The sequence below is a fragment of the Polypterus senegalus genome, chromosome 6 (genome assembly GCF_016835505.1).
Source record: "Polypterus senegalus isolate Bchr_013 chromosome 6, ASM1683550v1, whole genome shotgun sequence".
Taxonomy (NCBI): domain Eukaryota; kingdom Metazoa; phylum Chordata; class Cladistia; order Polypteriformes; family Polypteridae; genus Polypterus; species Polypterus senegalus.
Genome location: NC_053159.1, coordinates 146,675,676 through 146,699,834, shown reverse-complemented (window position 1 = coordinate 146,699,834; position 24,159 = coordinate 146,675,676). Strand labels below are relative to the sequence as shown.

General features: G+C 37.9%; 1 protein-coding gene across 1 annotated transcript in view; it reads right to left on the bottom strand.

Moving 5' to 3' along the window:
* LOC120530667 (low-density lipoprotein receptor-related protein 1B-like) overlaps nucleotides 1–24,159 on the bottom strand; it is a 1,848,048-nt gene that overhangs the window by 1,702,688 nt on the left and 121,201 nt on the right. The window lies entirely within an intron of this gene.

The following is a 24,159-nucleotide window of genomic DNA, read 5'->3' as shown; positions in this document are numbered from 1 at the left end:
GGCGTCCGCCCTGGTTATGTTGGGGGCCTCGGGTGAAGGGCTTGGAAGCCCAGCCCGGTAGGGACCCGTGGCCACCACCAGGCGGCGCCCCAGTGCCTGAATATCCCGGGAGCGCAGCACTTCCGCCACACCAGGAAGTGCTGGGGGGAAGACGACAGGGGACACCCGGACGGCTTCCGGGTGCAGCCGGCACTTCCGCCACACTGGGGTGTGGCTACGGAGGAATGCTGGGAAGCAGCTAGAGCTAGGGTTCCTATTTAAGGGGCCGCCTCCCTCCAGTTATTGGTGGATGTCGGGTGGAAGAGGACAGAGCTGGAGAGAGGACGGGAGGCGGCCAAGAGAGAGGCACAGAGACTGTGAGGCCTAGACATTTGGGGGAACGGTGCTGGAGGCACTGGGAAGTGCACTGAAACAAATTGTAAATATATTGTAAATAAACAGTATTTGTGGGTGAACATACGATGTCCGTCTGCCTGTGTCCGGGTCCCAGTTCACAATATGTAGATATGTTTATATGTACTGTATGTGTGTATATATATATATATATATATATATATATATATATATATATATATATATATATATTATATATATATATATATATATATATGACAGCAACACTCATAACAGTGACAAAACAATTACATTGACAATCATGTTACTTTATTTTTAAAATGTTTCCTTTTCTTTTTCATAACTTCTTTAATACACTACTTCTCCGCTGTGAAGCGCGGGTATTTTGCTAGTTATTAACATAAACTGCAAGTGCAATGAGTAACACTTCAAATTATGTACGCTTTCTAAGACAGCATTACATTGAGACTCAAAGGTGTCACAATGAACCATAAAACAAATAATTCCACAAATACCAAAACTTTCTAGGTTAAAAAAAAAAAAGTTTCTTTTACCTAAACTGAAAACATTACATTGAATCTTCTACCACAAAGTTGGTGTTCTTTGGAAGCAACTTATGTGAAATGATTGCAATCATTCCAATCATAATCTGAGCAAAAACAAAGAACTTTAAAGATATATATATATATATATATATAAAAGTAGTAACATTTTAAGCGTGACCCAATGACATCCTTTCCAAACTCCTGTCTATACTAAAAGATGTATGGATAATCAAAACATCACATAGGAAAACAACCGTTGCTTTATTAAAAAGGCACTATTTAAAAAAAAAGGACCATAACAATTAGTATATCAGAATCAAGGAAGAAAAAATGGCCTCGAGTAAAATAGCTCTTCTGTTGACTGTTGTAAAAGTACTTAGTATTTTATTGTTGTGCTTAAGCGTCTGACAGTGATTGCTTTAAGTAAACTGAAAAAGCAAAACAAAATGCTGCCAATTACTGAGGGGGACTTTGATTGCTGCCAACAGAGAAAGCTGCATACACATATTCAGACATCCACCCTGCAATCAGCACCATTTGACATCTCTAGAAAAAAAAAATTTTCAGGAAAGGTACACATTGTAAAAACCTCACTGATGTATATAATTAACTGTATTGCTGGAAACCTGTACAATCAGGGAATACTTTTATTCAAATTGCCATTAGATTAAGTTGATGCTTTGTATTCACCACAAGGTAATCGAAATGATTAAGACTAGAACAATTCAAGTTCAGACAAAGAATGATAATGGTAATCGTCCTGGGTGAACTGATGGCAGCTGTAATGTAATGTATCCAGAAAGAACTTTTTATCATGTAGGTTTTATTTTCTTTTGGGTACATTAAGAATTTTAATTTTAATTATTTCATCATATGAAGACATTGATAAAACATGTGTTTCATTAAAAGGCATCTCTAAACTGAACAAGTTGCTGTGGATTTCCCCCCCAAATGTATCCAGTAAAGGACTGGCTTCCTGTACAAGGTGGGTTCTGGCCTAATGTCATGTGCTGGCTAGATACAGTAGGCTCTCACTGTTTGCCATCTAAACTGCAAAAATGCATATGCAAAAACTAGACAAAAATCATTAAATGGGAGTTGTTTTGCTTTTATTTACAAAAATAAATCTGCCAATGGGGTAAGCAAAATTTACTTGACAAGATTTTCTTAAAGTAAGCAAAATAATCATAAACACAAATTTTTTGATAAGTCAGGAATTCTTACAATAAGGAAAACAAGATTTCATATTATGATAAATACTTTTCCACTTGTTTAGATTTAATTTTGTGCACTGAATTGTGATGGAAGAACAGGCTCCGAAAATGAAAGGTGGATAAATGGAAAAGCTATTCTCAGAAATCCATCATTCTCAATATGGTTATGACTGCTCATCATCTCGCTTGTAAAATTCATCAATTCATCCATACATTATCCAACCCACTATATCCTAACACAGGGTCATGGAGGTCTGCTGGAGCCAATCCCAGCCAGCACAGGGCGCAAGGCAGGAACAAACCCAGGCAAGGTTCTAGCCCACCGCAGGGCACACACACACCAAGCACATACTAGGGATAATCTAGGATTGCCAATGCACCTAACCTGCATGTCTTTGGATTGTGGGAGGAAACTGGAGCACCAGGAGGAAACCCATGCAGACACAGGGAGAAAATGCAAACTCCATGCAGGGAGAACCCAGGAAGCGAACCCAGGTCCCCTTACTGTGCCACCGTGCCACCCTTGTAAAATTCAGTTGTACAAAAAAAAGTTAAAAAAGGTGCCAAAACGTCTGTCTAACCGCACTTAAATAGCACTTTATATTATGGGATGAGTTTTATTTTGTGCACTACTTTAAACATGCTGAAATACTACTTTCTAAAAGGAGGATTGTCACTACCTAGGAGAATATAGCCATGCTCAATAGTACTGAGTGCTTAATCAAGTACTCTTAATTTTGAGAATAACCATCTCTCAAATTTAATAAACAGAAAAAATAGGTTAAAGAAGAAGAGAGAAGTGAAACAAGATTTCTGAAAGCCTATTCCAAATGAAACCAACTGCAACCACACGCCCAAGTTCTGCAGGTCAAGGACTGGTTTACTCAGCTGTCCCACATGCAACCTTGATACTCATTATTGGGTAGTTAAAATAGACATAATTGTAAAGGTAAAATTCAAGTCTCAAAGGTTGCATCTAATGCTGCTGTATAATTTGTGGGGCAAATTTTTATTGCTATAATCTAAGAAAGACATTGATACTGAGCAAAACACAATCCTTTAGGTGTGACAACCTCCACAGACAAGAAAGTAACCTATAGAAGTGACTCCAAATAAATGTTTATAGAGAGCAAATATACTGTATATATTAAATGATGGTAAATTAAAATTAGTCTATTTTTTTATTTTGATATTGTTTTGAAAACTGAATGTTTCCACCATGATTCTGGATTCTGCCAGTTTCTTGTGATAATCTGGATAATCAAGTGTAGGAGTGAGTGCCCTGCAAAAAGCAGCCTTCTTTTAGTACGATTCCCAACTAGTGCTTACATTGTCAATGTCAATGTCAACTTTATTTATATAGCACATTTAAAACAACATAGGAATTCTGTGGCCAAAGTGTTTTCAAATAAAAGAAGGAAAAACATACAATTAACATAAATATAAATAAAATAAATAATAAATAGAAGTAATGTTACATAACCACAATGAGGAAACCATCAGTATTACTGAAGGTCACGGAATGCAAGTGAATAGAAATAAGTCTTCAATCTTGTGGCTCCTTCTTCAAAAGAGAAAGTGAAAACATACAATTCAATTAAAATTTAATAACAGGAAGGTCACCCAATTTAATGCTCTGAATTACTATCCAAAAAGAAAGGGTAAACATCATCTGCTGGGTCTGTTACATTGTTATTCTTATTTTAACAGTGCACAACGAGGGTCATTCATAAAAGTATAATATTGTTTTAACAAAATGTATACTAGCTTTTTTAATTAAGCACTGCCTATTATGAAAGTTCATCTATACTAATAAAAGGCAAAGCCCTCACTGACTCACTCACTCACTCACTCACTGACTCATCACTCACTCACTGACTCATCACTCACTCACTCACTCACTGACTCATCACTAATTCTCCAACTTCCCGTGTGGGTGGAAGGCTGAAATTTGGCAGGCTCATTCCTTACAGCTTCCTTACAAAAGTTGGGCAGGTTTCATTTCGAAATTCTATGCGTAATGGTCATAACTGGTACCCATTTTTCTCCATATAATGTAATAGAGTTGAGCTCGATGGCCATGGGGGGGCGGAGTTTCGTATGACATCATCACGCCTCCCACGTAATCACGTGAACTGACTGTGAACGCAGTACGTAGAAAACAAGGAAGAGCTTCAAACAGCGCTGAAGAAACCATGCATTATACAATTGAGAAGGCAGCGAAACAATAAGAAGCGAGCGAGTCACACATACAACCATATTCATGAGTGCAGCTATTTCAGAAACTAAGCATGGTGTAAACCTAAAGTTTAAATTAAGTTCGTAGACAGGCTGCCGCTGGCGTTTGTCATGCCCACGGCTAATGCGGGATACAAGTTTATTGAGAGAACGCAGGATATAAACGAGAGTTTTGATCACTTTGTAAATAAGTTAAAATTGCTTGTGAAGGGCTGTGCTTATGCAAATTCCGAGATACTGTCTTTGTGGGGGGATTGCTCCGCAGCTAACACAGTCTTGCAGAACCAACTTTGTGATGCTGCCACCAAATACTCACAGAAAAATTCACAAGTTAATACACATGCTGTCTCTAGAGTTTCTCCACACTCTGGATCCTCCAGGCACTACTTACAAAAGGTTACATTGACAATCGTGTTATGTTATTTTTAAAATGTTTCCTTTTCTTAGCACAAGAACAGCTGAGAAGCTTCGATGCATGTGCTCCATAACGCATTAAAAAATAATGCATTTAATCACACTTTGCATTCCAAGAAAAGGGGAACTTCTGTCAATGCATGATTTCCTGATACACCGATTACACTGATGCACACATCAGAGCTACAAAAATGTAACAGTCGGAAGAAAGCGTTGCTATGACTGATTGGAGGAAAATTTCATTTCAAAAGAGTACCCGACGGAAGCCTTGATAAAAGCGTGGTTTTGTGAACATTTATATATATATATATATATATATATATATATATATATATATATATATATATATATATATATATACTCAGCAAAAAAAGAAACGTCCCTTTTTCAGGACTGTGTATTTCAACAACTTTACAGATCTTCATTGTAAAGGGTTTAAACAATGTTTTCCATGCATGTTCAATTAACCATATTCAATTACTTAACATGCACCTGTGGAATGGTCGTTAAGACCTTAACAGCTTACAGAAAGTAGGCATTTAAGGTCACAGTTCTAAAAACGCAGGACACTAAAGGGACTTGTCTACCGACTGTGAAAAACACCCAAAGAAAGATGCCCAGGGTCCCTGCTCATCTGCGTGAACGTGCATTAGGCATGCTGCAGGGAGGCATGAGGACTGCTGATGTGGCTAGGGCAATAAATTGCCATGTCCGCACTGTGAGATGCCTAAGACAGCGCCACAGGGAGACACGAAGGACAGCTGATCATCCTCGCAGTGGAAGACCACGTGTAACAACACCTGCACAGGATCGGTACATCCGAATATCACACCTGCGTGACAGGTACAGGATGGCCACAACAACTGCCCGAGTCACACCAGGAACACACAATCCCTCCATCAGTGCTCAGACTGTCCGCAATAGGCTGAGAGAGGCTGGACTGAGGGCTTGTAGGCCCTTACCAGACATCACCAGCAACAATGCCGCCTATGGGCACAAACCCACCTTCGCTGGACCAGACAGGAGTGGCAAAAAGTGCTCTTCACTGATGAGTCACGGTTTTGTCTCACCAGGGGTGATGAACGGATTTGTGTTTATCGTCGAAGGAATTGAGCATGTCTGGGACCTGCTGGATCGCAGGGTGAGGGCTAGGGCCATTCCCCCCAGAAATGTCCAGGAACTTGCAGGTGCCTTGGTGGAAGAGTGGGGTAACATCTCACAGCAAGAACTGACAAATCTGGTCCAGTCCATGAGGAGGAGATGCACTGCAGTACTTCAAGCAGCTGGTGGCCACACCAGATACTGACTGGTACTTTTAATTTTGAGCCTCCCTTCATTCAGGGACACATTGTGAAATATTTTTAGTTTATGTCTTATGGTGTTGACTCTTTTAGTGTTCATACAAATATTTACACATAAATATTTACACCAAAGTGTAGCAACAAATTGCATGTTGGCCACACATGCAAGTGAGAATTTCATTATACTTTGAATCCATCCATCCATCCATTATCCAACCCCCTGAATCCGAACACAGGGCCACGGGGGTCCGCTGGAGCCAATCTTAGCCAACAGAGGGCACAAGGCAGGAACCAATCCTGGGCAGGGTGCCAACCCACCGCAGGACACACACAAACACACCCACACACCAAGCACACACTAGGGCCAATCTAGAACCGCCAATCCACCTAACCTGCATGTCTTTGGATTGTGGGAGGAAACCGGAGCGCCCGGAGAAAACCCATGCAGACAGGGAGAACATGCAAACTCCACGCAGGGAGGACGCGGGAAGCGACCCTACTTTGAATCTCTGGCAGTAATTACCATTTTAAACTGAAACTAAGGTTCACTTAGAACAGTTATTATTTTCTTGTTTATCGTGGTGCCTAAGAGTGGCACCATGTTGCAATTTGATTGTCCATGCAAAGCACTGTACTGTATAGTTGTTCCTTGTTACCCAACGCTAATCTGTTTCTGAAAACAGGTTGTAAAATGATCAGAATTATTTCTTAACATTTTTAAATAGGAAAAAAAAAATAACAATGCCTTCCCAGACCATAAAAAAACCTCAACCAACCTCAAGTATAAATAAAACAGTCAATTCATTAAATACCTAATTATGAAATTGTTAATGAGGCCACTAAAGGGAATGTTTCTGCATATTAGCCTACAATCAGGGAATGAGCGAAAAGCTCAACTCCCATGTACGTAGACCAGCACCGTGGACTTGTCTTGCAATAAAAAGTAGCTAAGAAACTTAGGCTAAGAAACAGAAGGCACTGCAGACCATATGGGGACCAAAGCACTACACTTGCTTACACAAGCAGACACTACTTTAAAGAAAAATATGCCTTACGCTGAAAAGTTCTGGATACCAAAGTCATGATATAAAAAATAAAAACTATTATATACAAAAATTAAATAAAGGCTACTCGAAAGAAGAGATACAATTGTGCTGTATACATGTGACAATTTTAGAGATAATACTACTACTATAATACGTGACAATACTTAAAAATGTTTTTTGTTTCAGATGGAGTTAGTGAAGCTCTTCTGCAAAAGACCTCATTGAAGAAACAGAAAAGTCAGCTCAAACCACAACATCTTGCCTGATGAATGCAATAAACCTACATGGTACACACTTGATGAAGGATACCTGATGAAACTTTATGTCCATACATCCGTTACATAACCCACTATATCCTAACCACAGGGGTCTGCTGGAGCCAATCCCAGCCAACATGGCAGGAAACAAAACTCAGCAAGGGCTCCAGCCCACCACAGGGTGCGCGCACACACACTAGGGACAATTTAGGACCGCCAATGCGCCTAACCTGCATGTCTTTGGACTGTGGGAGGAAACCGGAGCACCCAGAGGAAACACACACAGACACGGGGAGAACATGCAAACTCCACACAAGGAGGACCTGGGAAGCAAACCCAGGTCTCCTAACTGCAAAATAGGCAGCGCTACCCATTGCGCCACCATGCTGCCCCAACTTTATGTCTTAACTTTGTATTCTGTCTTTTTGATGTGTGCCTAAATATTTTAGTTTTTTTTTTAATATTCCTATCGGTGTACTTGTGTCTCTTCCACTTTTCCAAAGTTGAGCCACTACTGGGTTAGCACCATAGGGTCTAACATTACATTCAAATGCATAACAATACAACATCCATCATCCAACATTTGTTTTATGTTAGTGAATAGTCAAGTAAAAATAAAAAACATAAAAATACTTGAAAAATGTTATCACATGAAAAAGGTTAAGCATTAAGTTACATAATTTCTCTAGTGGTTAAAGGTTACAGTTTTAAACCATCTACACCTTGTATTTTGCCAAGCACATGGCACAACAAAGATAGAGTCTCTGTTTAGAATAACAAGAATAACAGTGTTAAATACCTTCATTATCTATTTAAATGTGTGTTCTACAGCATACAGCTATGCAAAAACAGTTATTTTAACACAACTAGGCAAATACTTCAAGAATTTAACAAAACATTAACTTACTAAGAATGGTTCTTAAATTCCTTTTCATGTTCTTTTCAGAGCCAGCTTGTCATTACAAGCAAATATAACTTTCTTTTTTCTTAAGGGTATGTTGTCCACAAATTCATTCTGATCATCTGTCTCAGTTTGTATACCCACAGTTGAAATTTCTTGTTCTGGCATCTGTAGTCTGCCACAAGCACAAATATTAACCTTGCTCTCCATTTGGGATGCAGGACAAATTTCCAGTAACTATACCTGCCAGCTTGTGTTCTCTGGGTGGTGATAGAGAGGCACCATTTCAGGTTTCCACATAGACCATCTCTCTCGTCCTCTCTATCACTCTGTCCTTGCCACTATCCTGCCATCAAGCAGTTCCTGTGTTCTTCCAATGGCATGAATATGTCCCTCCTTGCTGTTGATTTCCATCCACCTCTTTTCCCTCTTCTCTGCTTTCCTCTATTTTCTTTCTATCTTTCTTGCTCTCCTTCCTGCACTCTGACATTAGGGATCTTCACTACACCAGTCAGGTGCTACCTCTGTACACACATGTGCACACACAAACTAAATGGCTATACATTTTTCTGTGCTCTACCTGTTCCATACACATAAAAGTTTGAGTGGCACACTGATATTGGAAATTGTAGGCACAGTGTAATTTTACTTATATTTTAAAACTCACATAATTTCGTTCAAGGGAGAGTGTGGCGGGAAGCTATATAAGTAGCCCCAGTTGCAAGGTGGTGAATGACCTTGCTCCTGTACTTACTCAAATTGGGTCTTACTAGCCTAACCTCCATGTCTTTGGGAATAGGGGAGGGAACAAATGTACAAAGAATGGATGAACTAAACATGGACAATAACCAAGCATATAATTCAAACTCCACAAAGCTGCTGAGCTAAACATTTCAGCCACAGTTCACTCAAGTATTATACATATGGAAAGTACATTAGGTAGCCTGCAAAAACCACAAGGCAGAAGACTCAAGTCTTTTGCTGATATACTATATGACTTTTACATTTTAAATATGATTTTTTTTTTGTTGTAAGGAACATGTCCTTTGAAACAGTAGTCACATGTATATGTGCTGTTCTACAAGTTGATGAAACCAGCTAGGCAACCTGTAATGTTCTACCTGATGATTTGGAATGACTTCTCATGGGATATCAGAAAATGCACCATGAAACTCAAGTATGGTCTGCAGTATATCCACTAAAATGATCCCATCAACCTTCAGACTTTCATTTATATCATGAATCATTGATATTTGCTATTTTTCATGCGCAGTGATACTATTACTATTACCTCTCGTTCATTATAATCAACTTGGAAATTTAAGTGCTTAAAAATTAATAAGAATAGAGTGTTATAAGGATCAAAGAGTTGAAGTGGATTAGTCCTTGTTCACATTTGGGAAGTATATAAAGCCATTAACAAGGCTAATAGAAAGTCAAACTAAAGCTCAAGATGAGTAGACTATAAATCAAAAGAGATGATGGTGATGATATTATGTAAACAGATTTGGAAGGCCTCAGTGGGAATACTCTGTTAAGTTGTGACCATCACACTAAATGACGGACTTTGATATCCTTGAAAGTGGTCATGAAAGAGCATGACACTACAAGGGTTTAAAGGGCTAAAGAAATTGAATATTTAAAGGCTAGAAAGAAGAGGTGTTGAAATAAAGCCTACAAGACATCTTTTATTTTTGTTCTTTATTTCACCTTATACAATTTCTTGCATTAGGAATTTGTTAGTTTTTGCATACCCCTTGGGGTCAGAGAGCAGAGTCAGCCATTGTACAGCATCCCTGGAGCAATTGAAGGTTAAGGGCCTTGCTCAAGGGCCCAGCAGAGTAGGATCTCTTTTGGCAGTGACGAAGATTTGAACTTGTAACCTTCGGGATACCAGCACCGATCCTTAGCCTCAGAGCCACCACTCTGCCTGACTAAATTCATATTTAGAGGGGTATAAATAAGACTAAATGTTGAAAGATTATTTTTTCTTTCCAGAAAGGACTAAGTGACATAAATATTAAAATGACTTCAGCTAAAGGATGATAAGCTATATGATATAAAACTGTATAACATGAAACCTTATCTTCACACTAAGGACCATGACACAAGACAAATTACCAAGTATTATGAATGAGAGTATGACTTTGAGAAATTCAGATCTTCACTCTGTGTTATTTTGGAGAATCTGAGTGAATAGAACTGGTGAGTATGTTGAAATGAATGGCATGTTAAAATGTGTCACGACCCACCTGCGGTAACAGGTGTGCTGCTAGTAGCTGGGACCATCATAGAACACACAAAAAAAGCAGACAGATGTGTCAAGATGTAGTAAAAAGAAACCAATTTTATTGATAACAATCCTTGATTGAACTTGGTAAATATATAGAGTGAAGAAAAAGAAAAAAGACCCCAAAAAAATAAACCTGTGTCTCAAAATAAAAATTCCAAAACACAAACAAAAATACGGGAACAAAAAATTCAACAAAACAGCAAGGCTTGAAAGCCCCAAGGGTACTAATTGCTTTGAAAAATATTTACAAAGATCAAAAATTGGTCCTGGCTCTGGTAAAGTCTATAAACAAAAATAAAACTCCTTTATAAATTAAGAAAAAAACAGAAGCCCTCACTGGCTTATAGGAGGCTAAGTTACCCCTAACTTGCCACACAGCTACACTGCCCAATGCCTAAACACTCATCCATCACTCCAGAGTCCGGTCAATCAACCCAACTCCCCTCCTCATCTTGTGGTTCATCAACTAGTCTACCTTAAATGAACTAGTCTAACTTAAAACTACAAATAAACTCATACAAATACAAACTGAAAAGGAACTACACTGCTGTCATCCTTGCTGCAAATAAATCAAAAGAAACTCTGTATTCCCCCTGTGATCACCATTCTGTGTTCCTGCACAAGCAAGCATGCATCAGATGGTGCACTGTATTCAACGTTGCGAGATACGCATGCCCCCCGAGGGGAGACCTTAAAATAAGAAATAGAATAAAACATACAGTACATGTGATGCTAAGTCCTTACCTGTATTTTTAGTGCAACAATTACTAGCACTTCTACCCTCTAAGGGTCAATATTAGTGCATGAAAGCAGGCAAATGCACACACCATGGAGCCTGTCCCGGCTATTTCTTGTGCAATGCTTCAGGGAGGCCTATAGCCTCACAAAATGTCAACATTTTTCAATGTTCTAATGCTTTCTTCTATATGATAATAAATTGTGGGAGAGGAAATTCTCCTGACTGTAAATTACAGGCAAGTTAATAAGTTCATCTGGCTCATAGTGTCTGTAGTACTGTGTCAATATCATTTAAATTTGTTATATTTATGGATTTCAAGGGATTTATTTGGATAATGTAACTGTGCAACTCCTATCACAATTTCATGATCTTCTCAGTAAAGAGTTTTATGTTTAAATATATACTCAGCAAAAAAAGAAACGTCCCTTTTTCAGGACTGTGTATTTCAACAATAATGTTTTAAAAATCCAAATAACTTTACAGATCTTCATTGTAAAGGGTTTAAACAATGTTTTCCATGCATGTTCAATTAACCATAATCAATTAATTAACATGCACCTGTGGAATGGTCGTTAAGACCTTAACAGCTTACAGAAAGTAGGCATTTAAGGTCACAGTTCTAAAAACGCAGGACACTAAAGAGACTTGTCTACCGACTGTGAAAAACACCCAAAGAAAGATGCCCAGGGTCCCTGCTCATCTGCGTGAACGTGCATTAGGCATGCTGCAGGGAGGCATGAGGACTGCTGATGTGGCTAGGGCAATAAATTGCCATGTCCGCACTGTGAGACGCCTAAGACAGCGCCACAGGGAGACACGAAGGACAGCTGATCATCCTCGCAGTGGTAGAGCCCGTATCTCAATCCCATTGAGCACGTCTGGGACCTGTTGGATCGCAGGGTGAGGGCTAGGGCCATTCCCCCCAGAAATGTCCAGGAACTTGCAGGTGCCTTGGTGGAAGAGTGGGGTAACATCTTACAGCAAGAACTGACAAATCTGGTCCAGTCCATGAGGAGGAGATGCACTGCAGTACTTCAAGCAGCTGGTGGCCACACCAGATACTGACTGGTACTTTTGATTTTGAGCCTCCCTTCATTCAGGGTTGGTGTTGACTCTTTTACTGTTCATACAAATATTTACACATTAAGTTTACTGAAAGTAAAAACAGTTGAAAGTCAGAGGGCATTTCTTTTTTGCTGAGTATATATATAATAGTTATTGTGCTTTACAATCATCAGAGAGATTATATTTTTTGTTTACTCTGAGAGTTATAGTTTTGCTGTAACTGGATCATTACTACCAGATTTAACCTGAGAAAGTAAAGGTTATGTCTATACTGGTTTTTCACTGTTTAGTCTGTTAAAATATTAAGATAAAACTCAGAAATCTAAAATAAAAAAAGTAGACTAATAAATGCAGCATTCAACAGCTGATAAACACAACTAGTTCCATGTCAGCTTAAGGGGATGTGAAACAAACCTGTAAACGACATGCAATCTGCTAGGCACTTTGCCAGAAAGCATGTCACACTTGAGTTAATGAAGAAATTCTGCAACGTTGATTTGACTTTCATGTAAAATAAAAACACTCTTTTTTCCCTCAATGTCTATCATATAGCACTTACTGATGACTCATGTCTGCCTAAACATCTGTTATTCATATCTTAAAGTGAAGACCTAAAGGCAATAAAAATGTCACATTCTCTAACATTAATTAGTAAAGAAGTTTAATTGATTATATTTACAAATTATAAATATTCAGAGTTAAGAAATCCACAGGGTTAAACTCAAATAGTCTGAAACAAAAGCAGAGATGCATTATAAAAGCAAATGATGCACAGATGTTCTTTTTTTATTTAAATTGCAAAAGCCTCAGTGAAAGTCAGCATGATATAGCACAGGTAGAGTTCTGAAGCACCTAATTATGACTTTATTCCCTAGAACAGCATTTGAAATGACCTGTAGAAAAAAACCTGTTGTGTCTAAATGATTTATTAAACTTTTCTTTTTTGTTCTTTTTCAAATCATTTTATTTCTGATACCATGTGGAGGAATAAAACAAAGGAATGAAATGTGCCCTCATAAGCCTCACATTAAAGCTAATTTACTTTAACACAATTAAACACTCTCACAGTTTAAACTAATTCAGGGTCACAAGGACCAACAGTCTATCATGGCAACATTAAGTACAAAGTAGGAACTAACGTATGTCCTCCATCACAAGACCAATTAAGAATTGCAAAACACTCACAGACAAGGTAGTGACTCCAAAATCAAAACATACAGACTCATATGGAATCTTCTCGCCGTGTTGTTTCAGTTCTCTCAAAGATGTGCAGATTGGGTGACTTAGTTTATCTAAACTGGCTCTTTATACGTGAGCAGCTGTGGATGTGCGAATAAATGACCAATTCTAGAAGGGTCGGCTTTGTTTGACTAAACTGGTTAAATAGCTGAGACTAGGCAACAGTTTCATGTGCACAGTTTTTGAGGAATTGTTTTAGTTACTTCCTACACTGTGACATATCTTTAATAGGTAAAAAGTGGGAAAGTTTCAGACAAGAACTTTTTTTTTAGCCTATTCACACAACACTAGATGCTAGTAGAATTCTTTAATCTATATATAGTATATATGGCCTGTACGGGGTGCTACTGAGCCCCAAACTGCCAGGCACAATTGCACCACAACAGTCCCAGTTCAACTAAAGTGCTTTTAATTAAAACAATACCTTCATACAGGCCTCTTTTATTCACAATACAGCACATCTCTTTCTCTTCTTTTTCTCCATCTCAGCTCTCTCCTCAACATCTTACTAAGTCAAGTGGAGGGCTGTTGTGATGTGAAGGTTTGCATACAATTTGATAAATATTTTGTATGTTTTTATTTGTAACTTAGACAAAGCAATGTAATATTAGTGTTACATTATAGATGATAACGGCAATGGTTTAATAGTTTATGAACCCCTTCCCCTTTGAGGAATGAGTCTCTTTGCAATTTTACAACAGAGTTGGGAGAAGTGCCTCAACCCAGTTTGGCAAATGTTTCTCTAAACGTCTCAGTCTCTTAGTCAACTCCCACAGGAAAGCCAGGCTGCCTAACTGCCAAGCTTTACATTAACACATGGTTTTGGGGGGTGGCAGGTGTGAAGATATTCTCTTCCCCATTGGTCTGAAGTATGGCTGTTTGGAACTGGCTTGTATCAGAATCCTTTAAGTACCATGATGTCCTATTGGCTCTCGGGGTTGGACAGAAAACCTATACATTTGCTTGCTTTACCTCGCTCTCTCTCTCTCTTACCAAACTGATGAAAGACCATCTCACACCATGAACTGAAAAGGACAACACAATGAAGATCACAGCTCAGCAGCCATATTAAGACAGGCATGTGGCCTGTTCTGAAGAAAGCTGTCCACAAATGATGCCTTAACTGGAGACATTTTAAGTAACTAACAAGTCTGTGTGCCGCTTGAAACTACACATTACCATATATCAGGTTGTATGGTTGCCAATATTCAAATGTACTTTGCCAATTGTTATAATTTATGAATATTACCAATAATACATTGTTTAAATTGTAATGTAACTCCTGCTTGTGTTTTATTACACCTAATTACCTGAGGTTATACATGTAGAAGGGAAGGTGTGGAGAAGTTATATGGTACAATACTTTATAAACAGTGGTAAGTCTGACAGATTTGAGGCATTCTGACAAAGACGACATATTAATAATACAAAAGGGGAAAGTAGAGTAATATATTACTCTACCAAGACAAAACAAGGTCTCTCTTTAAACTTCGGACCTGGGTGTACTTTCACTGCTTAATCTACTGCTCTCAGGAAGCACTTCAGGACCACCACAACCCTAGCAACATCATTATCCAAGAGCTCTCCCTGGTGGCCCCTACAGAACCCGAGAGGGCAGGCTCATCTGACCACAATTCCCATGCTGCTCCTGTGGACATCCATAATGGGACTTGTCAGACGGGATGTTGCCACCCACTGTATGGAGGGACGCTCTTCCAATAGCAGGCAGTCAACCAATGTGCAGACCTTCCAGATTCCCAAGTCCATTCCAGAGGCGGCTCATTGGTTGTAAAGACACCAGTGTAGCCACTGTAACATACTTCCAGCTCTGCTTCCTGGTGTGGAAAGGAGATATCATTCCCACCCTGGCCTTTCATTGTCATGGCTCCTTGGCCAGGTAAGAGACTGGTGTCTATACAGGCTGGGACACCAGTTCCTACATCATAACAGTATGTGTGTTTACAAGTGTGTGGAATGGTAAATTATGCAGAATAATTTGCAAGAGGTACACCTTACACTCAGGATCTAATAAACAGAAAAGTCCCATGAGAAATACATAGTAAAACCATAAAATTAAAATTTAATAGTTTATTGTGCTTCCGATGTTGTCAGTTTTCAGTATTTGATTCACAAATGGTAAACAAACAAGCTGAAAAATGTGCCCGGCTGTGCTGCTTTTAAAGATTTTCTTATTATTTGCTGAAAGCCAATAGCTGTATGCTTAATTTAAATGTGTGTAAAAAGAATGAGGTATTTTCAGTATAGTAATACAGCTGAGATTTAAGACTGCAAGTCTCAAGACTAAAGAAGAAGAGTAAACCATAGGTCAGGTGATTTTTGAAATGCTGCAATAACCCAACACTCTCCAACCCACATGATTATTTCGTGATGGTGAGGGATCACAGTCTAACCTGGCAGCACTTGGCATAAAGCAGAAAACAGCCCAGGATTTAGCAACTAACCTAACAAGCATCTTTGAGAATGTGGATGAAAACTAAGGAAGACAGAAAGTGCACCCAGACAATGGCCTGCTGTGTGATGTGAACCCTGGGAATTAGATCCATGAGAGAGCAGCACAAACCACCGTGTCACACTGCTGTCACTTACAACTCAGCAAACATTACAAATAATTAAAATTCCAAAATGTCAGTTTTATACCTTGGAGCAAGCTATTATATCACTTTGATCCCAATGAAAACCTTAAAAAAACGGAGATTTCAAGCGATGTTTATATTTTCCTAAATTGAGTGGGCAATGCTAAATTAGAGCTTTTACTTTTTTTAGTTGGCCTTACCCTTGTGAGCATGCTGCCACCTTTTTGTTCTGTTCATTCACAGCTATCACTGTAATCTAAAGATTTTTCTGAGCCCCTGCTCTCTCTTGTTGCCATGTGTGATGAAGGAGTCTCCTTTGACAGACGCTGCATAGACTGTGCGACTGCTCTTCTAAAGAACACAAGTCTTTTTTAAATCCTGATGCGTTATTAAAGGCCCAGTGTTAATGGATTATTTGCATGTCTTAGTCTGATTACCATGCAGAAAACTCCATCCATGGCACAATATTTTTATTTCCTTGCTTGATTGCAAATATAGTAGCTTTTAAAAAATCTAATTAAATTTTGATGTACTTTAATACGATAAAATAATTATAATCATTAACAAAATATATGAGAGAATATGCAGCATCCACATCTTAGAATTAATTCATTGTTTAATGTTAATTCCATTGCAAAAGAAAGACCTCAACAGCAAAATAATATTATAATCATATTGCTTTAGACAATGCTGAATGCACACATTTTATTAGGATATACATAAAAGATTCATTTGGAAAGTTTCTCTTGGTGTTTCTCATTATGTTCAATGACCATGGAGATAGCCATCTCCTTTTACCCTTTCCCTTTGTCTCTTTCAAAATAGTGGTGCATGAAAGATGAACTATGAACTAGCACTTTTTATTTATGTGAGGAGGCAACTTAACCTCCATTTGTAGTTTTTTTTTGTACAAAGGTGAGAATTTTGGAATTCATTTAAACAAAAATGTATTTTTCAATAAAATGTGTAATGTAAAATGGTTAAGTGGAGGTGGAGGGGTGTTTAGATGATAAAATGGCAGATCTTCTGGAGAACTATAGAAAGTCCCATAGCAAATATACACAAAGAAATAAATACATGTTGTCGCAATGTGTGTGCATTGGGAGCATTCACAGGGCTCTAAAATGACAGACACACCAAACCAAACACACAGGTTGTCAACACTCCTTCCTAATAACCCACAGGTGGTAGGAGATGAACTCTGATGTCACTTTTGGTTTTGTCTTGGTGGTCCCTCCACTTTGGCCCCATGCACTATTTAAAGAACAATGGTACCAGAGGTTGTTGTCCAATTTGGAATCCACGTCCATAGAGCATGGTCCTCTGAGAAAGCCCTGCAATTGTCTGCAATTTTTTATGGGTCTTTCTTTTCATTGTTACTGTTATATTTAGTGGGGTACCCAGCTGACCCCTAACCATTCCTATCCCATATCTTACAATGTTTAGTATTTACATAACATTTGTGGTAACCTGGATTCACTTGAAAATAAAGAGTAATGTTGCTTAAAAATCAAGAAAAGATGAAAGCCATATGTGAAAACTACTTTCTCAAAGTTCCATATTTATTTATTCTTTTGAAATGTATATGAATACAAAAGGAACTGATTAAAAAAAAAAAGCATGGCAGTGAATCAACAAAATAATCATTTTTATCAAGATCAGTAAGTAATTTTGAATTGTAAAAGCAAAAAAGATCTATTTTTTTTACCTTAGGATTTATTTACAGATCAACGGAGTGTACTTTGCTTTGAACAAATTGATATAAATTACTTGAAAGAACATACATCAGAATATACTGCAATTCTCCTCAGCAAACATGTCTTTTTACCTGGTAACTAGTGTGGTGAGGAAAACAAGATAGAATTTAAAATATATCAGTGAAATCACCTTAAAAGTAATTTTAGTTACAAAAGAAATGTTAAAATATATTTTACTGCCTGTTTTTTATATATGTCTATACAGGTTATCATCCAATGAAATCCATACTGGGTCACAGTGAACTAAATGGTTATACCAATAAATGGGATGTAACACAGAAAGCAAGTCTGATTAGTGTGCCAATGCACCAGAAAACTCTTAAGCTCAGTGTGTGGCTCAGCTGGACCGTAGCACAGACATTCTTCACTTGCCGTTAAAATTTCAGCCATCCTTTCAAATAGTAAGCTGAGAAAGTGACACAGTCCAACTACTAGATGTTATTTGCAATAGACCAAAAAATGTGTGTGACAGTTGTGAGAACAACCAGAGTTCTAAATAGATTTTGAATTGTTATCAAAAACAAGAGGGCATAAGAATCGCCAGGAGTCATTGGCAACAGCACAATAACTTAACCAGAGACAAAATCCTGGCTGAGAAGTTAATTTAGATGTGGAAAACTGTGAATCATTACCAGGAAAGCAGAACCTAAAGTACAACATCGAAACTTACATTAACGGTTTAAATTCGAAATCTCAGACAAAGGAATCCTAAGATGCTGCTGGCGCTGCTCTGGGATTTATAAGCAGGTCTTTTTTTGGCTGTCCTTAGCAACCAGGAAAGTCTCTTAGAAAGTCATTATCCACTCACAGAAACTCTAAAATGGTAGTGTGACACATTGTCACACATGTGCGCATGGGAAACAGCTAAAGGGCCTACAAAACAGTAATTATATGCCAGACCAGGGGGCAGCAGAGTTTGCTAACTATCTCCCTCAGTCTCTTGCAGACCATCCTCGAAAAATCCTACTTGGTTCTGACGCCAACAATGACGTCACTTCTGGTCAAGAAAACGTCACTTCCAGCTCCGGCACAGATAAGGATGTCACTTCCTGTCATTAGGACGTCACTTTTGGTTCTGGCGCCGATGACATCATTTCCCGTTTTATCAGTTAAAACCGCCATCTTCTCTCAATACAAGCAGTTCTGTTCTGGACTCTGTTCTATGCACATCGTGCTACTTCAAAGCAAACTTTTGCATCCGGGAAAAACAATATATGGGTGGCTGCCCCAAATCTTTATGATGTCTTTGACTCTTTCTTATCACAACACTTAAAAAGTAAAAAAAATAAATAAATAAAAAATGACCAACCGAACACAGGGGTTTTCCTATTATTAACAGGGACACACTCATACACACACCATTTTACACTCCCTGGTCAAACTAACTTGCACTAATTAGCTAAGTGTGATTAAAGATGGGAGAAAAGCACCAACAGATACTGGGAGAACACACAAACCTCACCTAACCACTGACCAGACTAGCATTTAAGACCAGTGTCCTGGGCCTCTGAGGCATCCATACTAACCACCCTGCCAAATTATACATATTAAAATTTTCAGCAACTTCTGCAACTAAAAAAACAGTGACTTAAGTAGTGTTCCAAAACCTAACATGCTACTGAAAATGTCAGTTTATGAGACATGATGCTCAGATATAACTATACAGTACATAACAAATGTTCAGAAATGAATAATTAATTAAAGATACTGTTTTTAATTTCCAAATTATTGATTTAATGATGCACTTACATGATATGTTTCTGTTAAAAATTGACTATAGTGTGTATCACATAGCATCTTTCATATCTATGGAAGAAACTGGAGAACCACAGCCTTTTTATAACTATTAGATTTTCAACAGAACATCAGCTGCATAAACTGAATGTTTATGTAAGGTCTTTGGACAAAAGTAATACAGTTTCAGTGCTGTGATCACAACATATGCAGAATTAAGAAAATTCAAGAGAATTATTTTCCATATTATTGTGTTGTTTGCTACAACTCTTCTGACAGACCACAAAAAAAGAATTACGAATTTTGTTGAAGGAGTCAAAATATTTTCAGATTTAGACTGGGTATGGATTCAGTGTCTCTTAGGAGGCAAAGTGATTCAAATTTCCCATCTTGTGCTTTAAGGTCTGGCTACTTACCTGCTGTATTAGACTAAATAGACAGCATGAACCCTGCTTTTAAAACCAAGGAACATCCAAACAAGAAACGCCAGCTGCTTTCCATAAGACAACAAATTTGAATAGACAGAGCATTAAGCTTTCTTTGTCAGACTGGACACTTTCCACACCAAACAGACATATTGAACAGGACAATTAATTTAGATTGCTGTTTTAATACATCACCATAGCCATTTTGATTTTCTTATCCTAGCACCACTTTTTGCCATGGTTCTTGCTCTTTTAATGCACCTCAGTATTGCAGGTATAATTTAAAGCATGAATTATTTGGTCTATGCCACACACTGTTAATGTCATAGTCACTGCAAAGCTGCTATCATTAATCCACTTGTGACTTTTTTAATCATCACAACTACATCACAATTAGGGTTTATGCCACATAACATAATTTGTCTGTTATGCTATTAAAAAGGCATTAGACCTTGTGCTATGAAACTGTCATCAAAAAGCAATCTTTAATGCAACACGAAAGCCAGGATAAAAAAGCATTGAGTTACATATATAAACCAAAACACAGTTACAACTACAAATGTTTATATAGCGAACAACACATCACTCTTGGAAAAAAAAATAAAAACGCATTAAATTTCATGGCATGCATTTCTACTACTTCTCATCAGCTTTTACCGCAATTACACTGTTTCGACCTAAGGAATGTTCATGACAGAATTCTCCCTCTACAGTATTGAACATATTGATTACTCACTTCACCCACTTGCCATTGCATGGGCTATGAAGAAAAAGTACTGAATTAGACACTTCAGAAGAATTTTCAGAGACTTCAGAGGAATTCTAAGATCAGCTTCTCTATCTTCTCTTAATGGGTTCTGCCTGGTATACCTCCTACTGAAAGTTCCTGTCTTCACTACATGCCCAAACAGCAGCAAAAAATCTTTTCTAAATCAAAAGAATCATCTCAGAAGACACTGATTTTTTTCAAAGAGAATAAGCTAAGGGTAATGTAGCACTATAGCTTAGGTGCTGCAAAAATGCATTTGTTACTCATTTACTCTTATGTAACAGGACCTTAACAAAGACTTCTTTTGGTGTTAATGACACTTACAAAGCATCAGTGGTTATTCATCTCTTTGCAGTGTGGCATTTGATATGCTGGTAAATTCACTTACAGACAAGAAGGATTTACAGGCTGTATACTGAAGTATGCAATATCAAGAGAAATATGTCTCACTTAATACACTTCTGACCGTTCCAAGGTGAAGTTATTTTAGTATACCACAAAGCACAGATGAATAACCTCTTTACTGATGCTTCTTCGCAAGTGCCATTAAAACCAAAAGAAGCCATTTTAAGGTCTTGCTACATAAGAGTAAATGAGTAACAGATGCATTTTTTGCAGTTCATAAACGAAAGTGTTACCAAGTCAAGCAACCCAGCAACAAAATCTCATTGAACCAAAAAATGAATGCTAAACTTTTTTCGAGTATTTAGTTCCTACTTTTACCACCATTGTCTGGAAAATCATTTGCAAAATTATGGCTGTTATACCAATTCAGAGGGCAATATCATGATCATATGTTTAAGCAGTCAGAAATCATGACTCCACAGTAATGTAACCCCTGTAGAGAGTACATTGCCAGCAGAGAACATGGCCTTCCTATTTGAATGTGTAGGTTATAATTCTTTCTACCATCAGTTCTAGTGTGCACTAGAAATCACAGTTTCAAGAGGCAAAAGAAGACAGCATGTTGACATTCTGCCCATGAAAATTACAAAAGGCGATGAGACACAATATGCCATTAACAATGTCCTACTATTACCTTACATCAAGTTTATATTACTAGGCATTATATCATTTGATTTTTGTTTTGCAAATACAAGATTGAACTGCACACAGAAGCAGCAACCCCAAACCCTTACATAAAATACCAAAACATTATTATCTATATCCAAACATATTAAAACCAATTGCCTTGCAAAGCACAATCTACAGATGTTTGTAAGATTGGACATGATGCTGAGTGGGCAACAAGCAAGCACAGAATAAGTTTTTCAAACAGAATTTGACTTATCTTTGTCTTCAGTAATCTTCCATATGAAATGAAATTTTATCTGTATATATTTCATAGGGCACCTCTTCCTGTTGCTACTATTGCCATTTAATCATACACAGGAATACCTCACTTAAATATCTGCATGTAATTTGATGGTCGTGATTTAGCCCTCAATAAAGCTAAGACAAAAGTTCTTGTTCAGATGACCTATGTCAACCACACACACACACTGTCTTTTTTTCTAGCCAATTAATTTATGAAAGATTTAGGGAAAAAGCTCATAGTGTTTCTTGCTGCACCTACCTTTGGCCATTTTGGGTAGGGGATTTGCTTGACCACTTTGCCTCAATGCAGGCAAGTCATTTTAATTTGGTAGCTGAACAGTTCACTTGAAAATGAAAATTCATTATTTTAAAAAGAAGAACTTTTCTCCAAACCACAACCAGGTCTACTTTCAAATGTTTTTCAGAGGCCCAAGTAAAAATATTCCCTTCCTCACAGGCCAAAAACCAGTAGTTCAGGAGGATATTAAATAGTAAATTTAAAGGATCAAAGTGTAAAGAATTACAGATTGTGTAAATTGCGTTTTGTGGATGTTGCTTCCAAATACTGTAAGCAGGGAAACATTTGAAATATTATAATCAGTTTAATTGGACCAGAAGAGTATGTGCTGTTTGACAATCCAGTTGTATTCATATTTTACCATCTGACTCCCATGTGATTATGCACTGTCTATTTTTAATTACATTTACACTTTTATCTATAGCTTATACATTTAACTATTTGGCTTCTGCTTTAATCTATAGCCAAGAGTAAGTTATGCTATAAAATTTACACATCTAGTTTGTATATACAGTATATATTGTAGGTGCAAAGGCAATTCTAAAGGAGAGTGAGACCTCCATAATGGAGAGAAGGAATGGAAGGAGCAGCAGGTTGACCTGAACAGGTAGTCATCCTTATCCCAGTTGGGGTAAGAAATAGTGAATGAACTAGGCAAACATGGATGCCAGTGATAGTTCATTCTCTCACATGATAGGTGGCAGTATCCCTCCAGGCAGATCCCAGTTATTACTCTCACAGGATTGCATTGGAGTTGGAGTGTAGAAGACGAGCAACCCTGTCGGGTTTCTTTGGTGCCTCAAAAGGTTGCTACTAGGGGAACACTGCCCTGGTTTCCATATACAGTAACCCAAAAGTGCTCCGGGTGAAACATTAGAAGCATTCCCAGATCCAGTTTAAAAGAAGCACACCTCATCTCCTCAAGAAATCAGTCGGTAGGAAGCTGAAAAAACTCACTTAGAGGCAGGAAGGAAAGAAGAACTTAATGGTTGTATATATTCTTGTGTTAATTTGGCTAATTCTCAATTGTAAAGCTGTTTGTTGTGCTGGGTGCTACTGTCTGCGGTGTGAGGCTAAATGGTCAAAGGCTATCTGCCGAAAACCTAACAAAAACAGTTTTCTCTTATGGATGAATCTCATTGCCCTGAAAAATCTAATCTCATTGAAAAGTTGATTTAATCATATGCAAAAATATAAGCAAATTATGAGCACCGTTTAAGTACTATAAAAAATCCAAAATTAATTATTCAGCATTATAAAACTGTCTCTTACCATAAAAAACTTGTCCCACATCATTCTAAAAAATGTTTTAGATATTTACACTTTTATCCATTTCTGATATATTAAGATGAGTTTACTTTATACTATTTTTGGTTTATTGTCTAGAAACATAAATATCTTGGTTTCCTTTGAGTTTTCCACTGCCGTCTTCAGTACTCGGCAATTAAACCGGTTACATTACCAATTTTCCCTAAGAAATTAGAACTATTGCTATGTCCATGTATTCGGCATTGTTCTTTCCTGCATGCAGAATGCAAGCTTCAATTACTATTAGATCAGGTCAGGTTGAGGAGCATGCACTTGTACAAAGCGTTGCCGCACCCACAACATGAGGAAACAGCTCAGGATCCTAGTTTGCAACATGCCAGGCAGACACGC